Genomic DNA, 24,111 nt, shown 5'->3' on the forward strand with positions numbered 1-24,111 from the left:
GAAAGACAATTTTCTACCTGTGATCCCTTGGGAGATGTTTGTTGATGGTGCCACGTTCAATTACAACTGGGTAGAAATTATGGGAGGAACAAGAACATCTTATTATAGGGAAAGGGAAGAGCATAGACATCCCCCCCCAAGAAAAACTGGCTATGGGAGGCTCAAGAGAATCTCCAGAAAAGCACACTGTGGAGGAGAGTTTCCCGTCTCCCACTCAGTGAAGAATTCGAACTCAGGCTGCAGAGTCTACCAAAATCTTTAATGCTCAGATCAGTGTGATAGATGCACAAAATGCCATTCAAAGGCACAGCAGGTGCTACACATAGCAAAGCAAGCAAAGACATTGATCCAGGAACGACATGTACCCCAACTTTAAGAGCTTACTCTTCTTAAGCCCCCTCCCCAATAAAATATTTGAAGGGGTTGGGACCCCCCCAAAAGTTGATGGGTATTGCAATTCAAATAGGGGGGGTGCCATGTCATGTGATTGATTATGGAGGGTGGTGCTTACTGCCCCCCCCCCATATTTTATTCAAGTTGGTACCCCAGCAACCCTGTTATTAGGGACTGGGGTGGGCACTAATACACATTTGTATCCACTGTATTAATGGGCAGAGGGACTTTTTTATGTGTCCTTATGACCAACAGGTGGTGGAAGGAGCGAGCCAGATTCTAGTGAGTGAGACTGTCCCTGGCTATAGTACTGGTTTTAGCCCTCTCACTGGTCAGAGGTGAAGGAGTTAATAAGCAGAGGAATTAGGAGGGTGAAATATACTCGGAGTCAAAGAGTGATTTCACGCTCTTTATTGCAGCTTGAAAAACAGCAAATGAATTTCCCCTCAAACCTCAGGCTTATTTACACAATGAGTCCCATCTGATTGCAGTTACAGATAGGTAGCCGTGTTGGTCTGCCATAGTCAAAATAAAAAAATTCCTTCCAGTAGCACCTTAAAGACCAACTAAGTTAGTTCTTGGTATGAGCTTTCGTGTGCATGCACACTTCTTCAGATACACTGAAACAGAAGTTGCCGGATCCTTCTATACAGTGAGAAGGTGGGGAGGGGTATTACTCAGAAGGGTAATACCCCTCCCCACCTTCTCACTATATAGAAGGGTCCGGCAACTTCTGTTTCAGTGTATCTGAAGAAGTGTGCATGCACACGAAAGCTCATACCAAGAACTAACTTAGTTGGTCTTTAAGGTGCTACTGGAAGGAATTTTTTCCCATCTGATTGGTTGATTATGTTTCCCTCCTGGAGCCTGATTGGGCTGCTACTGCAGGCTAATCAGTTGTTGCATCCTAGGACCCTACCAGCCTAATAGGCTGATTAACTTCTTCCTGGGATCTGACTGGGCTGCTCCTGCAGGCCAATCTGGTTGTTGCATTCTAGGATCCTACCTGCCTATTGTTCTAGGATCCAAGCTTAGTACATAACAGAGAGGGAGGCTGGGGGAATAGGTTTAAAATGGAAACTAAAACCAGCTTAGGTTAGATTTCTTTTCAAAACTATAACTAGTATTTTTTTTTTTAAAGTAAACAAAGGAATTGTAAGGCACAGAAAAATTATTATTTACAACTTTAAAAAGAGACACAAGGGAAAACTAATAAATGAAAGAATGTGAGGGGCGAAATCAACTTTATTTACCTTTCAGCCAACAAGTCTTTGGATGTGAAAAGGAGCACAGGAAATGACGGTAGGTGGATATGAAGTCTGCTTCAAGCAGATTGAAGAATAAATACAGAAAATAGAAGGCTGGGATTTCTGTTGCCGAAGTTGTTGTTTGTTTGTTTTCTATACCGCCCTATACTCGAAGGTCTCAGGGCTGTTCACATAAAATATCAAATACACAAAATTAAAACAATAACAGCCCAATAACCCCCGCCCCCAAGAGAGCCAGCATTTTAAAAAGGGTATAGGATGTAGATCAGGTCAGGCAAAGGCCTTGTTAAAAAAGGGACGTTTTTGCCTGGTGCCTAAAGTATATAGTGAAGGCGCCAGGCAAACCTCACTGGGGAGAGCATTCCACAGGTGGGGAGCCACTACAGAGAAGGCCCCTTCTTGTGTTGCCACCCTCTGGACCTCACATGGGTGAGGCACACAAAGAAGGGCCTCAGAAGATGATCTCAGGGTCCGGGTAGGTTCATATGGGAGGAGGCTTTCCTTGAAGTATTGTGGTCCTGAGCTGTTTAAGGCTTTATAGGTCAACACCAGCACTTTGAATTGGTCCCTGAAACTAATTGGTAGCCAGTGCAGTTGGACCAGGATTGATGTAATATGCTCAAACCGTCTTGCTGCAGTGAGCAACCTGGCCACTGTATTCTGCACCAGCTGAAGTTTCCGAACCTTCTTCAAAGGCAGCCCTATGCATAACGCATTGCAGTAATCTAACCTTGAGATTACCAGAGCATAGACAACAGTAGTTAGGCTATCCCTGTCCAGATAGAGGTGTAGCTGGGCCACCAGCTGAAGCTGATGGAAGGCACTCTGGGCCACTGAGGTGATCTAAGCACCCTGCATCAGCAAAGGATCCAGGAGTACCCCCAAGCTATAAACCTACTCCTTCAGGGGCGGTGTAACCCCATCCAGAGCAGGCGACCTCCCAGGGTTAAACAACATGGGGGATAGAATTGAGGCCTGCGGAACCCCTGTTGGAGGTTCCATGGGGCTGAAAAGTAACACCATCCGGGAGCGACCATCCAAGTAGGACTGGAACCACTTCAAATTGGTGCCACTTACTCCTAGTTCAGAGAGTTGCTCCAGAAGGATACTGTGGTCGATGGCATCGAAAGCCGCTGAGAGGTCGAGAAGAATTAACAGGGACATGTTTCCCTTGTCTCTCTCTTGACAGGTCATCACACAGGGTGACCAAGACAGTTTCTGTGCCAAAACCAGGCCTAAACCCTGATTGAAATGGATCCAGAAAATCAGATTCTTCCAAGAACACCTGGATCTGGTCTGCGGCCATTCACTCCAGAACTTCACTCCAGAAGTTAGAAAAACCAAGATTGGGAAGATTTTAACATAGGTAAGACTTAGAAGTGAGAAGGGTAGGTAGATTCGGGGGGAAAGAAGGCTGTGCATGTGATAAAGAGCAAAGCAGAGGGGAAGAAGACAACATAGTTCCTTTTAATTTTATGTTATCTCAGGTTGCCTTGTTGACAAAAATGCTTTGCAGCCATTTTGTGATACCTTCTTGGGGACTATAGATAAGCTCCTTTGCTAATGGGCAGAACTTCATTTTATTTATAATGTGGCTTCCAAGGAATAGAATAACAAACCCTCTTGAGCAGCTGGCTTAAAAGTGGTGGCATTTGGCATATGAAGCTAGGAAGAGGCATTATTATTGTTATTGTTATTATTAATACCCCACCCTTTTCCCTGATGGGAATCAAGGCAACTGACAAGCATTCCAGGAGCCACTTCAGACTGGTGAAGTTAGAACAGAATGAAGGCATGAAAACTATTGAACAAGAAAAGATTTGGAAGCCACTAGGATCACTAGGTTCTGGGGGAAGCAAAAAAAGGAAGAAATAACCGAGAAAGCCAAAAGAAGCAGCAGCAAAAAACAACCAACTAAGGGTGAGAGTATTATACCTAATTGTAGTTACTGGGCAACAGCAGAAGAGGCTCACCAAAATATTGCTGAGTTTTTATTCCATCAGATGTGTATAAATCCAGAAGGATCCAAACATGGTTTGGATCCTCACAAGGACTTCTGCTCCCAAGGTAATACATTTAGAATAGCCATTTTAAAATCTGATGCATCAACCTGCTTCCTTTGTCTTGTAACAGCTGCCTTGCTGATTTCAGTGTGAAAAAAACAAATAAGGCATTTTGATGGTGAACCTACTGATAGCAATGGTAGAGGCAGCTTGGTAGAGGCATTGGAGTGAGTATCTAGATTCTAGAGGATTTCACCATTTTGTCAGCCATTTGTAAGCAAAACTTCAGACATGCTAAAGTCCAGCAAACGTTTAAGCACATACAAATTCAAAATTAGTAGGAATGAGCCTTGACCATATTTTCCTGTACATAAAGGGCAGAAAACTTTGTCTGCTAATGGTAAGGCTGAAATATTTGAAACTCTCTGGCCATTTTCACTCATACATAAGAGGGTGGCTGAACGTTCCACTTATGACCAGAGGGGGTGTGGTGGGGCACACAAGATAAGGCTGAATTGACTGAGAGGTTATTGAAAGCTTAGGAATCCTGACTGGCCATTTTCTCTCATAAATAAGAGGGTGGCTGATTGTTCCACTAGTGACCAAATGGGGTACACAAAATCATAACAACCCACATTTGTGAAACATTTTGGAATAGAGATTTGTACCTCTGTATCCTGTAGATAAAGGAGGCATGTAGCTCCCAATTTTCTTTGCCTGGGGTGCAAATATTTGAAATTCTCTGGCCATTTTCACTCATACATAAGAGGGTGGCTGAACGTTCCACTAATGACCAGAGGGGGTGTGGTGGGGCTCACAAGATAAGGCTGTATTGACTGAGAGGTTATTGAAAGCTTATGAATCCTGACTGGCCATTTTCACTCATAAATAAGAGGGTGGCTGATTGTTCCACTAATGGCCAGATTGGGCACGCAAAATCATAACAACTCACATTTGTGAAACATTTTGGAATAGAGATTTGTACCTCTATATCCTGTAGATAAAGGAGGCATGTAGCTCCCAATTTTCTTTGCCTGGGGTGCAAATATTTGAAACTCTCTGGCCATTTTCACTCATACATAAGAGGGTGGCTGAACGTTCCACTAATGACCAGAGGGGGTGTGGTGGGGCACACGAGATAAGGCTGTATTGACTGAGAGGTTATTGAAAGCTTATGAATCCTGACTGGCCATTTTCACTCATAAATAAGAGGGTGGCTGATTGTTCCACTAGTGACCAGATGGGGCACGCAAAATCATAACAACCCACATTTGTGAAACATTTTGGAATAGAGATCTGTACCCCTATATCCTGTAGATAAAGGAGGCATGTAGCTCCCAATTTTCTTTGCCTGGGGTGCAAATATTTGAAACTCTGGCCATTTTTACTCATACATTAGAGGGTGGCTGAACGTTCCACTAATGACCAGAGGGGTGTGGTGGGGCTCACAAGATAAGGCTGAACTGACTGAGAAGTTATTGAAAGCTTAGGAATCCTGACTGGCCATTTTCACTCATAAATAAGAGGGTGGCTGATTGTTCCACTAATGGCCAGATGGGGCACGCAAAATCATAACAACCCACATTTGTGAAACATTTTGGAATAGAGATCTGTACCCCTATATCCTGTAGATAAATTTGCACCCCGGGCAATTTTCTTTGCCTGGGGTGCAAATAAGGTTGTTTAATGCGGGAAACACGATCCATTAATGCTGAGACTTTATTAGAAATTTAATTTGACTAAAATTGTATTACTGGCTTTTTGGTGAAAACTTGCATGATAGGGTAGATAGCTACTGGGTTTCTTGTATTTCAGAGAGTTGGACTCGGTGACCATAGGGTCCCTTCCAACCCTGCGAATCTGTGGCTGTATGGAAGGAAATGTGTCTGCAAGGATTGGAGTGGGTACTTAGGGGTTTCCACCATTTTGTCAGCCATTTGTAAGCAAAACTACAAACATTCTAAAGTCCAGCAAACGTTTAAGCACATACAAATTCATAATTAGTAGGAATGAGCCTTGACCATATTTTCCTGTACATAAAGGGCAGAAAACTTTGTCTGCTAATGGTAAGGCTGAAATGATTGAGGAAATATTTGAAACTCTCTGGCCATTTTTACTCATACATAAGAGGGTGGCTGAACGTTCCACTAATGACCAGAGGGGGTGTGGTGGGACACACAAGATAAGGCTGAATTGACTGAGAAGTTATTGAAAGCTTAGGAATCCTGACTGGCCATTTTCACTCATAAATAAGAGGGTGGCTGATTGTTCCACTAATGGCCAGATCGGGCACGCAAAATCATAACAACCCACATTTGTGAAACATTTTGGAATAGAGATCTGTACCCCTATATCCTGTAGATAAAGGAGGCATGTAGCTCCCAATTTTCTTTGCCTGGGGTGCAAATATTTGAAACTCTGGCCATTTTCACTCATACATAAGAGGGTTGCTGAACGTTCCACTAATGACCAGAGGGGTGTGGTGGGGCTCACAAGATAAGGCAGAACTCTGGCCATTTTCACTCATACATAAGAGCGTGGCTGAACGTTCCACTAATGACCAGAGGGGTGTGGTGGGGCTCACAAGATAAGGCTAAACTGACTGAGAAGTTATTGAAAGCTTAGGAATCCTGACTGGCCATTTTCACTCATAAATAAGAGGGTGGCTGAACGTTCCACTAATGACCAGATGGGGCACGCAAAATCATAACAACCCACATTTGTGAAACATTTTGGAATAGAGATTTGTACCCCTATATCCTGTAGATAAATTTGCACCCCAGGCAATTTTCTTTCCTGGGGTGCAAATAAGGTTGTTTAATGCGGGAAACACGATCCATTAATGCTGAGACTTTATTAGAAATTTAATTTGACTAAAATTGTGTTACTGGCTTTTTGGTGAAAACTTGCATGATAGGGTAGATAGCTACTGGGTTTCTTGTATTTCAGAGAGTTGGACTCGGTGACCATAGGGTCCCTTCCAACCCTGCGAATCTGTGGCTGTATGGAAGGAAATGTGTCTGCAAGGATTGGAGTGGGTACTTAGGGGTTTCCACCATTTTGTCAGCCATTTGTAAGCAAAACTTCAGACATGCTAAAGTCCAGCAAACATTTAAGCACATACAAATTCATAATTAGTAGGAATGAGCCTTGACCATATTTTCCTGTACATAAAGGGCAGAAAACTTTGTCTGCTAATGGTAAGGCTGAAATATTTGAAACTCTCTGGCCATTTTCACTCATACATAAGAGGGTGGCTGAACGTTCCACTAATGACCAGAGGGGTGTGGTGGAGCTCACAAGATAAGGCTAAATTGACTGAGAAGTTATTGAAAGCTTAGGAATCCTGACTGGCCATTTTCACTCATAAATAAGAGGGTGGCTGATTGTTCCACTAATGGCCAGATCGGGCACGCAAAATCATAAGAACCCACATTTGTGAAACATTTTGGAATAGAGATCTGTACCCCTATATCCTGTAGATAAAGGAGGCATGTAGCTCCCAATTTTCTTTGCCTGGGGTGCAAATAGGGCTGTTTAACGCGGGAAACACGATCCATTAACGCTGAGAGTTTATTAGAAATTTAATTTGTCCAAAATTGTGTTACTGGCTTTTTGGTGAAAATTTGCTTGATGGGGGCTGGGTTTTCTGTATTTCAGATAGTTGGACTAGGTGACCCCAGGGTCTCTTCCAACCCTACAAATCTATGGTTGTATGGAAGGAAATGGTCTGCAAGGATTGGAGTGGGTATTTAGGGGTTTCCACCATTTTGTCAGCCATTTGTAAGCAAAACTTCAGACATGCTAAAGTCCAGCAAACGTTTAAGCACATACAAATTCATAATTAGTAGGGATGAGCCTTGACCATTTTTTCCTGTACATAAAGGGCAGAAAACTTTGTCTGCTAATGGTAAGGCTGAAATGATTGAGGAAATATTTGAAACTCTCTGGCCATTTTCACTCATACATAAGAGGGTGGCTGAACGTTCCACTAATGACCAGAGGGGGTGTGGTGGGGCACACGAGATAAGGCTGAACTGACTGAGAAGTTATTGAAAGCTTAGGAATCCTGACTGGCCATTTTCACTCATAAATAAGAGGGTGGCTGAACGTTCCACTAATGACCAGATGGGGCACGCAAAATCATAACAACCCACATTTGTGAAACATTTTGGAATAGAGATCTGTACCCCTATATCCTGTAGATAAAGGAGGCATGTAGCTCCCAATTTTCTTTGCCTGGGGTGCATATATTTGAAACTCTGGCCATTTTCACTCATACATAAGAGGGTGGCTGAACGTTCCACTAATGACCAGAGGGGTTTGGTGGGGCTCACAAGATAAGGCTGAACTGACTGAGAAGTTATTGAAAGCTTAGGAATCCTGACTGGCCATTTTCACTCATAAATAAGAGGGTGGCTGAACGTTCCACTAATGACCAGATGGGGCACGCAAAATCATAACAACCCACATTTGTGAAACATTTTGGAATAGAGATTTGTACCCCTATATCCTGTAGATAAATTTGCACCCCAGGCAATTTTCTTTGCCTGGGGTGCAAATAAGGTTGTTTAATGCGGGAAACACGATCCATTAATGCTGAGACTTTATTAGAAATTTAATTTGACTAAAATTGTGTTACTGGCTTTTTGGTGAAAACTTGCATGATAGGGTAGATAGCTACTGGGTTTCTTGTATTTCAGAGAGTTGGACTCGGTGACCATAGGGTCCCTTCCAACCCTGCGAATCTGTGGCTGTATGGAAGGAAATGTGTCTGCAAGGATTGGAGTGGGTACTTAGGGGTTTCCACCATTTTGTCAGCCATTTGTAAGCAAAACTACAAACATGCTAAAGTCCAGCAAACGTTTAAGCACATACAAATTCATAATTAGTAGGAATGAGCCTTGACCATATTTTCCTGTACATAAAGGGCAGAAAACTTTGTCTGCTAATGGTAAGGCTGAAATATTTGAAACTCTCTGGCCATTTTCACTCATACATAAGAGGGTGGCTGAACGTTCCACTTATGACCAGAGGGGGTGTGGTGGGGCACACAAGATAAGGCTGTATTGACTGAGAAGTTATTGAAAGCTTAGGAATCCTGACTGGCCATTTTCACTCGTAAATAAGAGGGTGGCTGATTGTTCCACTAGTGACCAGATGGGGCACACAAAATCATAACAACCCACATTTGTGAAACATTTTGGAATAGAGATCTGTACCCCTATATCCTGTAGATAAAGGAGGCATGTAGCTCCCAATTTTCTTTGCCTGGGGTGCAAATAGGGCTGTTTAACACGGGAAACACGATCCATTAACGCTGAGACTTTATTAGAAATTTAATTTGTCCCAAATTGTGTTACTGGCTTTTTGGTGAAAACTTGCATGATGGGGTTGATGGGGGCTGGGTTTTCTGTATTTCAGATAGTTGGACTAGGTGACCCCACGGTCTCTTCCAACCCTACAAATCTATGGTTGTATGGAAGGAAATGGTCTGCAAGGATTGGAGTGGGTATTTAGGGGTTTCCACCATTTTGTCAGCCATTTGTAAGCAAAACTTCAGACATGCTAAAGTCCAGCAAACGTTTAAGCACATACAAATTCATAATTAGTAGGGATGAGCCTTGACCATTTTTTCCTGTACATAAAGGGCAGAAAACTTTGTCTGCTAATGGTAAGGCTGAAATGATTGAGGAAATATTTGAAACTCTCTGGCCATTTTCACTCATACATAAGAGGGTGGCTGAACGTTCCACTAATGACCAGAGGGGGTGTGGTGGGACACACAAGATAAGGCTGAAATGACTGAGAAGTTATTGAAAGCTTAGGAATCCTGACTGGCCATTTTCACTCATAAATAAGAGGGTGGCTGATTGTTCCACTAATGGCCAGATCGGGCACGCAAAATCATAACAACCCACATTTGTGAAACATTTTGGAATAGAGATTTGTACCTCTATATCCTGTAGATAAAGGAGGCATGTAGCTCCCAATTTTCTTTGCCTGGGGTGCAAATATTTGAAATTCTCTGGCCATTTTCACTCATACATAAGAGGGTGGCTGAACGTTCCACTAATGACCAGAGGGGGTGTGGTGGGGCTCACAAGATAAGGCTGAATTGACTGAGAGGTTATTGAAAGCTTAGGAATCCTGACTGGCCATTTTCACTCATAAATAAGAGGGTGGCTGATTGTTCCACTAATGGCCAGATGGGGCACGCAAAATCATAACAACCCACATTTGTGAAACATTTTGGGATAGAGATTTGTACCCCTATATCCTGTAGATAAATCTGCACCCCAGGCAATTTTCTTTGCCTGGGGTGCAAATAAGGTTGTTTAATGCGGGAAACACGATCCATTAATGCTGAGACTTTATTAGAAATTTAATTTGACTAAAATTGTGTTACTGGCTTTTTGGTGAAAACTTGCATGATAGGGTAGATAGCTACTGGGTTTCTTGTATTTCAGAGAGTTGGACTCGGTGACCATAGGGTCCCTTCCAACCCTGCGAATCTGTGGCTGTATGGAAGGAAATGTGTCTGCAAGAATTGGAGTGGGTACTTAGGGGTTTCCACCATTTTGTCAGCCATTTGTAAGCAAAACTACAAACATGCTAAAGTCCAGCAAACGTTTAAGCACATACAAATTCATAATTAGTAGGAATGAGCCTTGACCATATTTTCCTGTACATAAAGGGCAGAAAACTTTGTCTGCTAATGGTAAGGCTGAAATATTTGAAACTCTCTGGCCATTTTCACTCATACATAAGAGGGTGGCTGAACGTTCCACTAATGACCAGAGGGGTGTGGTGGGGCTCACAAGATAAGGCTGTATTGACTGAGAAGTTATTGAAAGCTTAGGAATCCTGACTGGCCATTTTCACTCATAAATAAGAGGGTGGCTGATTGTTCCACTAGTGACCAGATGGGGCACACAAAATCATAACAACCCACATTTGTGACACATTTTGGAATAGAGATCTGTACCCCTATATCCTGTAGATAAAGGAGGCATGTAGCTCCCAATTTTCTTTGCCTGGGGTGCAAATATTTGAAACTCTCTGGCCATTTTCACTCATACATAAGAGGGTGGCTGAACGTTCCACTAATGACCAGAGGGGTGTGGTGGAGCTCACAAGATAAGGCTAAATTGACTGAGAAGTTATTGAAAGCTTAGGAATCCTGACTGGCCATTTTCACTCATAAATAAGAGGGTGGCTGATTGTTCCACTAATGGCCAGATCGGGCACGCAAAATCATAAGAACCCACATTTGTGAAACATTTTGGAATAGAGATCTGTACCCCTATATCCTGTAGATAAAGGAGGCATGTAGCTCCCAATTTTCTTTGCCTGGGGTGCAAATAGGGCTGTTTAACGCGGGAAACACGATCCATTAACGCTGAGACTTTATTAGAAATTTAATTTGTCCAAAATTGTGTTACTGGCTTTTTGGTGAAAACTTGCTTGATGGGGGCTGGGTTTTCTGTATTTCAGATAGTTGGACTAGGTGACCCCAGGGTCTCTTCCAACCCTACAAATCTATGGTTGTATGGAAGGAAATGGTCTGCAAGGATTGGAGTGGGTATTTAGGGGTTTCCACCATTTTGTCAGCCATTTGTAAGCAAAACTTCAGACATGCTAAAGTCCAGCAAACGTTTAAGCACATACAAATTCATAATTAGTAGGGATGAGCCTTGACCATTTTTTCCTGTACATAAAGGGCAGAAAACTTTGTCTGCTAATGGTAAGGCTGAAATGATTGAGGAAATATTTGAAACTCTCTGGCCATTTTCACTCATACATAAGAGGGTGGCTGAACGTTCCACTAATGACCAGAGGGGGTGTGGTGGGGCACACGAGATAAGGCTGAACTGACTGAGAAGTTATTGAAAGCTTAGGAATCCTGACTGGCCATTTTCAGTCATAAATAAGAGGGTGGCTGAACGTTCCACTAATGACCAGATGGGGCACGCAAAATCATAACAACCCACATTTGTGAAACATTTTGGAATAGAGATCTGTACCCCTATATCCTGTAGATAAAGGAGGCATGTAGCTCCCAATTTTCTTTGCCTGGGGTGCATATATTTGAAACTCTGGCCATTTTCACTCATACATAAGAGGGTGGCTGAACGTTCCACTAATGACCAGAGGGGTGTGGTGGGGCTCACAAGATAAGGCTGAACTGACTGAGAAGTTATTGAAAGCTTAGGAATCCTGACTGGCCATTTTCACTCATAAATAAGAGGGTGGCTGATTGTTCCACTAATGGCCAGATGGGGCACGCAAAATCATAACAACCCACATTTGTGAAACATTTTGGAATAGAGATTTGTACCCCTATATCCTGTAGATAAATTTGCACCCCAGGCAATTTTCTTTGCCTGGGGTGCAAATAAGGTTGTTTAATGCGGGAAACACGATCCATTAATGCTGAGACTTTATTAGAAATTTAATTTGACTAAAATTGTGTTACTGGCTTTTTGGTGAAAACTTGCATGATAGGGTAGATAGCTACTGGGTTTCTTGTATTTCAGAGAGTTGGACTCGGTGACCATAGGGTCCCTTCCAACCCTGCGAATCTGTGGCTGTATGGAAGGAAATGTGTCTGCAAGGATTGGAGTGGGTACTTAGGGGTTTCCACCATTTTGTCAGCCATTTGTAAGCAAAACTACAAACATGCTAAAGTCCAGCAAACGTTTAAGCACATACAAATTCATAATTAGTAGGAATGAGCCTTGACCATATTTTCCTGTACATAAAGGGCAGAAAACTTTGTCTGCTAATGGTAAGGCTGAAATATTTGAAACTCTCTGGCCATTTTCACTCATACATAAGAGGGTGGCTGAACGTTCCACTTATGACCAGAGGGGGTGTGGTGGGGCACACAAGATAAGGCTGTATTGACTGAGAAGTTATTGAAAGCTTAGGAATCCTGACTGGCCATTTTCACTCGTAAATAAGAGGGTGGCTGATTGTTCCACTAGTGACCAGATGGGGCACACAAAATCATAACAACCCACATTTGTGAAACATTTTGGAATAGAGATCTGTACCCCTATATCCTGTAGATAAAGGAGGCATGTAGCTCCCAATTTTCTTTGCCTGGGGTGCAAATAGGGCTGTTTAACACGGGAAACACGATCCATTAACGCTGAGACTTTATTAGAAATTTAATTTGTCCCAAATTGTGTTACTGGCTTTTTGGTGAAAACTTGCATGATGGGGTTGATGGGGGCTGGGTTTTCTGTATTTCAGATAGTTGGACTAGGTGACCCCACGGTCTCTTCCAACCCTACAAATCTATGGTTGTATGGAAGGAAATGGTCTGCAAGGATTGGAGTGGGTATTTAGGGGTTTCCACCATTTTGTCAGCCATTTGTAAGCAAAACTTCAGACATGCTAAAGTCCAGCAAACGTTTAAGCACATACAAATTCATAATTAGTAGGGATGAGCCTTGACCATTTTTTCCTGTACATAAAGGGGAGAAAACTTTGTCTGCTAATGGTAAGGCTGAAATGATTGAGGAAATATTTGAAACTCTCTGGCCATTTTCACTCATACATAAGAGGGTGGCTGAACGTTCCACTAATGACCAGAGGGGGTGTGGTGGGACACACAAGATAAGGCTGAACTGACTGAGAAGTTATTGAAAGCTTAGGAATCCTGACTGGCCATTTTCACTCATAAATAAGAGGGTGGCTGATTGTTCCACTAATGGCCAGATCGGGCACGCAAAATCATAACAACCCACATTTGTGAAACATTTTGGAATAGAGATTTGTACCTCTATATCCTGTAGATAAAGGAGGCATGTAGCTCCCAATTTTCTTTGCCTGGGGTGCAAATATTTGAAATTCTCTGGCCATTTTCACTCATACATAAGAGGGTGGCTGAACGTTCCACTAATGACCAGAGGGGGTGTGGTGGGGCTCACAAGATAAGGCTGAATTGACTGAGAGGTTATTGAAAGCTTAGGAATCCTGACTGGCCATTTTCACTCATAAATAAGAGGGTGGCTGATTGTTCCACTAATGGCCAGATGGGGCACGCAAAATCATAACAACCCACATTTGTGAAACATTTTGGGATAGAGATTTGTACCCCTATATCCTGTAGATAAATCTGCACCCCAGGCAATTTTCTTTGCCTGGGGTGCAAATAAGGTTGTTTAATGCGGGAAACACGATCCATTAATGCTGAGACTTTATTAGAAATTTAATTTGACTAAAATTGTGTTACTGGCTTTTTGGTGAAAACTTGCATGATAGGGTAGATAGCTACTGGGTTTCTTGTATTTCAGAGAGTTGGACTCGGTGACCATAGGGTCCCTTCCAACCCTGCGAATCTGTGGCTGTATGGAAGGAAATGTGTCTGCAAGAATTGGAGTGGGTACTTAGGGGTTTCCACCATTTTGTCAGCCATTTGTAAGCAAAACTACAAACATGCTAAAGTCCAGCAAACGTTTAAGCACATACAAATTCATAATTAGTAGGAATGAGCCTTGACCATATTTTCCTGTACATAAAGGGCAGAAAACTTTGTCTGCTAATGGTAAGGCTGAAATATTTGAAACTCTCTGGCCATTTTCACTCATACATAAGAGGGTGGCTGAACATTCCACTAATGACCAGAGGGGTGTGGTGGGGCTCACAAGATAAGGCTGTATTGACTGAGAAGTTATTGAAAGCTTAGGAATCCTGACTGGCCATTTTCACTCATAAATAAGAGGGTGGCTGATTGTTCCACTAGTGACCAGATGGGGCACACAAAATCATAACAACCCACATTTGTGAAACATTTTGGAATAGAGATCTGTACCCCTATATCCTGTAGATAAAGGAGGCATGTAGCTCCCAATTTTCTTTGCCTGGGGTGCAAATACGGCTGTTTAACACGGGAAACACGATCCATTAACGCTGAGACTTTATTAGAAATTTAATTTGTCCCAAATTGTGTTACTGGATTTTTGGTGAAAACTTGCATGATGGGGGCTGGGTTTTCTGTATTTCAGATAGTTGGACTAGGTGACCCCAGGGTCTCTTCCAACCCTACAAATCTATGGTTGTATGGAAGGAAATGGTCTGCAAGGATTGGAGTGGGTATTTAGGGGTTTCCACCATTTTGTCAGCCATTTGTAAGCAAAACTTCAGACATGCTAAAGTCCAGCAAACGTTTAAGCACATACAAATTCATAATTAGTAGGGATGAGCCTTGACCATTTTTTCCTGTACATAAAGGGCAGAAAACTTTGTCTGCTAATGGTAAGGCTGAAATGATTGAGGAAATATTTGAAACTCTCTGGCCATTTTCACTCATACATAAGAGGGTGGCTGAACGTTCCACTAATGACCAGAGGGGGTGTGGTGGGACACACAAGATAAGGCTGAACTGACTGAGAAGTTATTGAAAGCTTAGGAATCCTGACTGGCCATTTTCACTCATAAATAAGAGGGTGGCTGATTGTTCCACTAATGGCCAGATCGGGCACGCAAAATCATAACAACCCACATTTGTGAAACATTTTGGAATAGAGATTTGTACCTCTATATCCTGTAGATAAAGGAGGCATGTAGCTCCCAATTTTCTTTGCCTGGGGTGCAAATATTTGAAATTCTCTGGCCATTTTCACTCATACATAAGAGGGTGGCTGAACGTTCCACTAATGACCAGAGGGGGTGTGGTGGGGCTCACAAGATAAGGCTGAATTGACTGAGAGGTTATTGAAAGCTTAGGAATCCTGACTGGCCATTTTCACTCATAAATAAGAGGGTGGCTGATTGTTCCACTAATGGCCAGATGGGGCACGCAAAATCATAACAACCCACATTTGTGAAACATTTTGGGATAGAGATTTGTACCCCTATATCCTGTAGATAAATCTGCACACCAGGCAATTTTCTTTGCCTGGGGTGCAAATAAGGTTGTTTAATGCGGGAAACACGATCCATTAATGCTGAGACTTTATTAGAAATTTAATTTGACTAAAATTGTGTTACTGGCTTTTTGGTGAAAACTTGCATGATAGGGTAGATAGCTACTGGGTTTCTTGTATTTCAGAGAGTTGGACTCGGTGACCATAGGGTCCCTTCCAACCCTGCGAATCTGTGGCTGTATGGAAGGAAATGTGTCTGCAAGAATTGGAGTGGGTACTTAGGGGTTTCCACCATTTTGTCAGCCATTTGTAAGCAAAACTACAAACATGCTAAAGTCCAGCAAACGTTTAAGCACATACAAATTCATAATTAGTAGGAATGAGCCTTGACCATATTTTCCTGTACATAAAGGGCAGAAAACTTTGTCTGCTAATGGTAAGGCTGAAATATTTGAAACTCTCTGGCCATTTTCACTCATACATAAGAGGGTGGCTGAACATTCCACTAATGACCAGAGGGGTGTGGTGGGGCTCACAAGATAAGGCTGTATTGACTGAGAAGTTATTGAAAGCTTAGGAATCCTGACTGGCCATTTTCACTCATAAATAAGAGGGTGGCTGATTGTTCCACTAGTGACCAGATGGGGCACACAAAATCATAACAACCCACATTTGTGACACATTTTGGAATAGAGATCTGTACCCCTATATCCTGTAGATATAGGAGGCATGTAGCTCCCAATTTTCTTTGCCTGGGGTGCAAATATTTGAAACTCTCTGGCCATTTTCACTCATACATAAGAGGGTGGCTGAACGTTCCACTAATGACCAGAGGGGTGTGGTGGAGCTCACAAGATAAGGCTGAATTGACTGAGAAGTTATTGAAAGCTTAGGAATCCTGACTGGCCATTTTCACTCATAAATAAGAGGGTGGCTGATTGTTCCACTAATGGCCAGATCGGGGACGCAAAATCATAACAACCCACATTTGTGACACATTTTGGAATAGAGATCTGTACCCCTATATCCTGTAGATATAGGAGGCATGTAGCTCCCAATTTTCTTTGCCTGGGGTGCAAATATTTGAAACTCTCTGGCCATTTTCACTCATACATAAGAGGGTGGCTGAACGTTCCACTAATGACCAGAGGGGTGTGGTGGAGCTCACAAGATAAGGCTGAATTGACTGAGAAGTTATTGAAAGCTTAGGAATCCTGACTGGCCATTTTCACTCATAAATAAGAGGGTGGCTGATTGTTCCACTAATGGCCAGACCGGGCATGCAAAATCATAAGAACCCACATTTGTGAAACATTTTGGAATAGAGATCTGTGCCCCTATATCCTGTAGATAAAGGAGGCATGTAGCTCCCATTTTTCTTTGCCTGGGGTGCAAATAGGGCTGTTTAACGCGGGAAACACGATCCATTAACGCTGAGACTTTATTAGAAATTTAATTTGTCCAAAATTGTGTTACTGGCTTTTTGGTGAAAACTTGCTTGATGGGGGCTGGGTTTTCTGTATTTCAGATAGTTGGACTAGGTGACCCCAGGGTCTCTTCCAACCCTACAAATCTATGGTTGTATGGAAGGAAATGGTCTGCAAGGATTGGAGTGGGTATTTAGGGGTTTCCACCATTTTGTCAGCCATTTGTAAGCAAAACTTCAGACATGCTAAAGTCCAGCAAACGTTTAAGCACATACAAATTCATAATTAGTAGGGATGAGCCTTGACCATTTTTTCCTGTACATAAAGGGCAGAAAACTTTGTCTGCTAATGGTAAGGCTGAAATGATTGAGGAAATATTTGAAACTCTCTGGCCATTTTCACTCATACATAAGAGGGTGGCTGAACGTTCCACTAATGACCAGAGGGGGTGTGGTGGGGCACACGAGATAAGGCTGAACTGACTGAGAAGTTATTGAAAGCTTAGGAATCCTGACTGGCCATTTTCACTCATAAATAAGAGGGTGGCTGAACGTTCCACTAATGACCAGATGGGGCACGCAAAATCATAACAACCCACATTTGTGAAACATTTTGGAATAGAGATCTGTACCCCTATATCCTGTAGATAAAGGAGGCATGTAGCTCCCAATTTTCTTTGCCTGGGGTGCATATATTTGAAACTCTGGCCATTTTCACTCATACGTAAGAGGATGGCTGAACGTTCCACTAATGACCAGAGGGGTGTGGTGGGGCTCACAAGATAAGGCTGAACTGACTGAGAAGTTATTGAAAGCTTAGGAATCCTGACTGGCCATTTTCACTCATAAATAAGAGGGTGGCTGAACGTTCCACTAATGACCAGATGGGGCACGCAAAATCATAACAACCCACATTTGTGAAACATTTTGGAATAGAGATTTGTACCCCTATATCCTGTAGATAAATTTGCACCCCAGGCAATTTTCTTTGCCTGGGGTGCAAATAAGGTTGTTTAATGCGGGAAACACGATACATTAATGCTGAGACTTTATTAGAAATTTAATTTGACTAAAATTGTGTTACTGGCTTTTTGGTGAAAACTTGCATGATAGGGTAGATAGCTACTGGGTTTCTTGTATTTCAGAGAGTTGGACTCGGTGACCATAGGGTCCCTTCCAACCCTGCGAATCTGTGGCTGTATGGAAGGAAATGTGTCTGCAAGGATTGGAGTGGGTACTTAGGGGTTTCCACCATTTTGTCAGCCATTTGTAAGCAAAACTACAAACATGCTAAAGTCCAGCAAACGTTTAAGCACATACAAATTCATAATTAGTAGGAATGAGCCTTGACCATTTTTTCCTGTACATAAAGGGCAGAAAACTTTGTCTGCTAATGGTAAGGCTGAAATATTTGAAACTCTCTGGCCATTTTCACTCATACATAAGAGGGTGGCTGAACGTTCCACTTATGACCAGAGGGGTGTGGTGGGGCTCACAAGATAAGGCTGTATTGACTGAGAAGTTATGAAAGCTTAGGAATCCTGACTGGCCATTTTCACTCATAAATAAGAGGGTGGCTGATTGTTCCACTAGTGACCAGATGGGGCACACAAAATCATAACAACCCACATTTGTGAAACATTTTGGAATAGAGATCTGTACCCCTATATCCTGTAGATAAAGGAGGCATGTAGCTCCCAATTTTCTTTGCCTGGGGTGCAAATAGGGCTGTTTAACACGGGAAACACGATCCATTAACGCTGAGACTTTATTAGAAATTTAATTTGTCCCAAATTGTGTTACTGGCTTTTTGGTGAAAACTTGCATGATGGGGTTGATGGGGGCTGGGTTTTCTGTATTTCAGATAGTTGGACTAGGTGACCCCACGGTCTCTTCCAACCCTACAAATCTATGGTTGTATGGAAGGAAATGGTCTGCAAGGATTGGAGTGGGTATTTAGGGGTTTCCACCATTTTGTCAGCCATTTGTAAGCAAAACTACAAACATGCTAAAGTCCAGCAAACGTTTAAGCACATACAAATTCATAATTAGTAGGAATGAGCCTTGACCATTTTTTCCTGTACATAAAGGGCAGAAAACTTTGTCTGCTAATGGTAAGGCTGAAATGATTGAGGAAATATTTGAAACTCTCTGGCCATTTTCACTCATACATAAGAGGGTGGCTGAACGTTCCACTAATGACCAGAGGGGGTGTGGTGGGACACACGAGATAAGGCTGAACTGACTGAGAAGTTATTGAAAGCTTAGGAATCCTGACTGGCCATTTTCACTCATAAATAAGAGGGTGGCTGATTGTTCCACTAATGGCCAGATCGGGCACGCAAAATCATAACAACCCACATTTGTGAAACATTTTGGAATAGAGATCTGTACCCCTATATCCTGTAGATAAAGGAGGCATGTAGCTCCCAATTTTCTTTGCCTGGGGTGCAAATATTTGAAACTCTGGCCATTTTCACTCATACATAAGAGGGTGGCTGAACGTTCCACTAATGACCAGAGGGGTGTGGTGGGGCTCACAAGATAAGGCAGAACTGACTGAGTGGTTATTGAAAGCTTAGGAATCCTGACTGGCCATTTTCACTCATAAATAAGAGGGTGGCTGATTGTTCCACTAATGGCCAGATGGGGCACGCAAAATCATAACAACCCACATTTGTGAAACATTTTGGGATAGAGATTTGTACCCCTATATCCTGTAGATAAATCTGCACCCCAGGCAATTTTCTTTGCCTGGGGTGCAAATAAGGTTGTTTAATGCGGGAAACACGATCCATTAATGCTGAGACTTTATTAGAAATTTAATTTGACTAAAATTGTGTTACTGGCTTTTTGGTGAAAACTTGCATGATAGGGTAGATAGCTACTGGGTTTCTTGTATTTCAGAGAGTTGGACTCGGTGACCATAGGGTCCCTTCCAACCCTGCGAATCTGTGGCTGTATGGAAGGAAATGTGTCTGCAAGAATTGGAGTGGGTACTTAGGGGTTTCCACCATTTTGTCAGCCATTTGTAAGCAAAACTACAAACATGCTAAAGTCCAGCAAACGTTTAAGCACATACAAATTCATAATTAGTAGGAATGAGCCTTGACCATATTTTCCTGTACATAAAGGGCAGAAAACTTTGTCTGCTAATGGTAAGGCTGAAATATTTGAAACTCTCTGGCCATTTTCACTCATACATAAGAGGGTGGCTGAACGTTCCACTAATGACCAGAGGGGGTGTGGTGGGGCACACGAGATAAGGCTGTATTGACTGAGAAGTTATTGAAAGCTTAGGAATCCTGACTGGCCATTTTCACTCATAAATAAGAGGGTGGCTGATTGTTCCACTAATGGCCAGATCGGGCACGCAAAATCATAACAACCCACATTTGTGAAACATTTTGGAATAGAGATCTGTACCCCTATATCCTGTAGATAAAGGAGGCATGTAGCTCCCAATTTTCTTTGCCTGCGGTGCATATATTTGAAACTCTGGCCATTTTCACTCATACATAAGAGGGTGGCTGAACGTTCCACTAATGACCAGAGGGGTGTGGTGGGGCTCACAAGATAAGGCTGAACTGACTGAGAAGTTATTGAAAGCTTAGGAATCCTGACTGGCCATTTTCACTCGTAAATAAGAGGGTGGCTGATTGTTCCACTAATGGCCACATGGGGCATGCAAAATCATAACAACCCACATTTGTGAAACATTTTGGAATAGAGATCTGTACCCCTATATCCTGTAGATAAAGGAGGCATGTAGCTCCCAATTTTCTTTGCCTGGGGTGCAAATATTTGAAACTCTGGCCATTTTCACTCATACATAAGAGGGTGGCTGAACGTTCCACTAATGACCAGAGGGGGTGTGGTGGGGCACACGAGATAAGGCTGAATTGACTGAGAGGTTATTGAAAGCTTAGGAATCCTGACTGGCCATTTTCACTCATAAATAAGAGGGTGGCTGATTGTTCCACTAATGGCCAGATGGGGCACACAAATTCATAACAACCCACATTTGTGAAACATTTTGGAATAGAGATTTGTACCCCTATATCCTTTAGATAAAGGAGGCATGTAGCTCCCAATTTTCTTTGCCTGGGGTGCAAATAGGGCTGTTTAATGCAGGAAACACGATCCATTAATGCTGAGACTTTATTAGAAATTAAATTTGTCCAAAATTGTGTTACTGGCTTTTTGGTGAAAACTTGCATGATAGGGTTGATGGCAGCTGGGTTTTCTGTATTTCAGAGAGTTGGACTAGGTGACCCCAGGGTCTCTTCCAACCCTACAAATCTGTGGCTGTATGGAAGGAAATGTGTCTGCAAGGATTGGAGTGGGTACTTAGGGGTTTCCACCATTTTGTCAGCCATTTGTAAGCAAAACTACAAACATGCTAAAGTCCAGCAAACGTTTAAGCACATACAAATTCATAATTAGTAGGAATGAGCCTTGACCATATTTTCCTGTACATAAAGGGCAGAAAACTTTGTCTGCTAATGGTAAGGCTGAAATATTTGAAACTCTCTGGCCATTTTCACTCATACATAAGAGGGTGGCTGAACGTTCCACTTATGACCAGAGGGGGTGTGGTGGGACACACAAGATAAGGCTGAACTGACTGAGAAGTTATTGAAAGCTTAGGAATCCTGACTGGCCATTTTCACTCATAAATAAGAGGGTGGCTGATTGTTCCACTAGTGACCAGATGGGGCACGCAAAATCATAACAACCCACATTTGTGAAACTTTTTGGAATAGAGATCTGTACCCCTTTATCCTGTAGATAAAGGAGGCATGTAGCTCCCAATTTTCTTTGCCTGGGGTGCAAACAGGTCTGTTTAATGCCGGAAACACGATTCATTTATTAGAAATTTAATTTGTCCAAAATTGTATTACTGGCTTTTTGGTGATAACTTGCATGATAGGGTTGATTGTTGTCTTCCTTTGTCTGTAACGTCTCACTTAGTTACCTTCAGCTGCAATACTTTTGTATTATCAGAGGTGGCGATAATAACTAACAAGTAATCTCTAAGTGGGACGCAAGTGGGTAAACCACAGAGCCTAGGACTTGCCAATCAGAAGGTCGGTGGTTCGAATCCCCACGACGGGGTGAGCTCCCGTTGCTCAGTCCCTGCTCCTGCCAACCTAGCAGTTCGAAAGCATGTCAAAGTGCAAGTAGATAAATAGGTACCGCTCCGGCGGGAAGGTAAACAACGTTTCTGTGCGCTGCTCTTGTTCGCCAGATGCAGATTACTCCTGCTGGCCACATGACCCAGAAGCTGTACGCCAGCTCCCTCGGCCAATAAAGCGAGATGAGCACCGCAACCCCAGAGTCGGCCACGACTGGACCTAATGGTCAGGGGTCCCTTTACCTTTAATCTCTAACTGCTCTATTGTAATTATAGCAGCAATACAGTTGTGTGTCTTCTGGCTAAAGGTCAACTAGGTGAGTATCTTGTGCTTGGCTGAGGTGAAAATATGTGTTGTGTTCTGCCTGCAACTCTTTGTACAAAGATACTTTCAGGTCGCAGTGAGGGGGACCATTCAAGCACCCTGAGCCCGTTAGAGAAAAGGTAGGCTCCAAATGGAATAATACATCAAATATGCAAACTAAATATTCCAAAGAGCTTGTATTGAGCAATGTTGGTTATTCAATCACTTTTTCAGAAGAGCTGCAAACTCGAAAGCCTAATGCAGTCACTCTCCGTGCTTCTACCTGGAGGGACTTCTCTTGTCGGGACACCACTGCAAGGGAGGCCCTTTCCTGTGCCATCACCACACAATAAGGTACATCTTTTGGCGGGACAGGCATCCTTGCTTTGTTCCAGCTTTTTTTTTTACAGACCTCACAGAGCTGCCTGTGCCTGAAGCAGATCTGCTCAACTGACAAGTAAGAGGCAGCGTCAGAGCTCTTGATATATCAAGTGAACATCTGCAGCATAGGATTGAGAGATATCTGCGTCTTGACTGCACTGCTTTAGGTAACCTGCTGTTTTTGCTCCTCTGTGTCTGGAGGGGAGGGCTGCTGAAGACCCTAGTCTCTTCCAGGTGCATCCCAGTGACACAAGAAATTGAATTTTGCAAACCTTCAGGAAACTTAACGGCAAGTGAACTTCACACTCCACAATTCAGTGATCTTTTTCAGTACAATCCTTTTGTGCTGGCTTCTGCATTTCCGTTTGCTTGATCTCTTCACAGTTCTGTCCAAGAGCCCACCATACTCAGGGGAAGCCAGCTCCTCCTGCAGAAGTCAGGTTGGTAAGAACATTTCTCTGGAATTGGCGGGAATAGGCTGGGGACAAGCTAATGAGTCCAGATTGCTTTTCACAGACCAGCAGAAGGAACTTCCAGGCCCATGAATTCACACTTCAGAGGGACAAACAAAAAGGTGAGTTTTAAGACTGGAACCAGCCTCTCTCTCTGTGCTGCCCTGCAAATTAATGGCAGTCAAAATGGCACTCTGTGACTTAAACACATCTAGGTGAATATCCCTTGCTTGGCCGGCAAGAATACTGCTAGCCCAAAAATGGAAACAAGAATAATTACCGTCGATGGAAGAATGGAGAATGAAGTTAATGGAATACGCTGAACTTGATAAATTAACAGGAAGGATCCGAGGCCTACGAGACCACAGATTCACTGAAGACTGGAGTAAATTTGTAGACTATTTGGAAAGTATTTGCAATGAACAATTAACGTTTGTAGGTTTGCAAGAGGCTCTGTGAAAATAATATTTGAAATATTGTAAAAAAGGGAATAAGAGGGAGGAGGCTTTTAATAAAAGGCAATAATAGATTAAGAAATGCGGAAGAAGGATTAAAACGGAGGATTTGCAGAGAAGCTGAGGGAACTCCAAAAAATGTATTTGTGAAAAATTGTGTTATGTGTTTTTATATCCTTGTATTGTAAAAAAAAAAATAAAAAATATTTTTTTAAAAAAGAATATCCCTTGCTTGGCAAGGGATAAAACCTCGATTGTGTTCTGTCTGCAACTTCATAACTCTTAAGGGTTTTCTTTTTCCTGAGAGAACATTCAATATTCAGAGTGTTCGCTCAGGTTTTGCTTTTCACCTTGTTGCATTGCCAAAAAAAGAAAAAGCAAAAAAAAGCAAAAGGCGCTGGTGGTTGGCACTC

At 42.6% G+C, this 24,111-nt stretch overlaps 1 long non-coding RNA gene across 1 annotated transcript; it reads left to right on the top strand.

The window, feature by feature from the left end:
* The first annotated feature begins 471 nt into the window (after positions 1–471).
* LOC309523667 lies at positions 472–23,831 on the top strand. The gene is made up of 6 exons (XR_014215506.1): positions 472–764; positions 1,439–2,136; positions 2,851–3,027; positions 22,492–23,235; positions 23,308–23,365; positions 23,459–23,831. It is a non-coding gene; the product is annotated as an uncharacterized lncRNA (long non-coding RNA).
* The last annotated feature ends 280 nt before the right edge of the window (positions 23,832–24,111 follow it).

Source organism: Podarcis vaucheri (genome assembly GCF_965113315.1).
Source record: "Podarcis vaucheri genome assembly, chromosome: Z".
Classification (NCBI taxonomy): Eukaryota; Metazoa; Chordata; class Lepidosauria; order Squamata; family Lacertidae; genus Podarcis; species Podarcis vaucheri.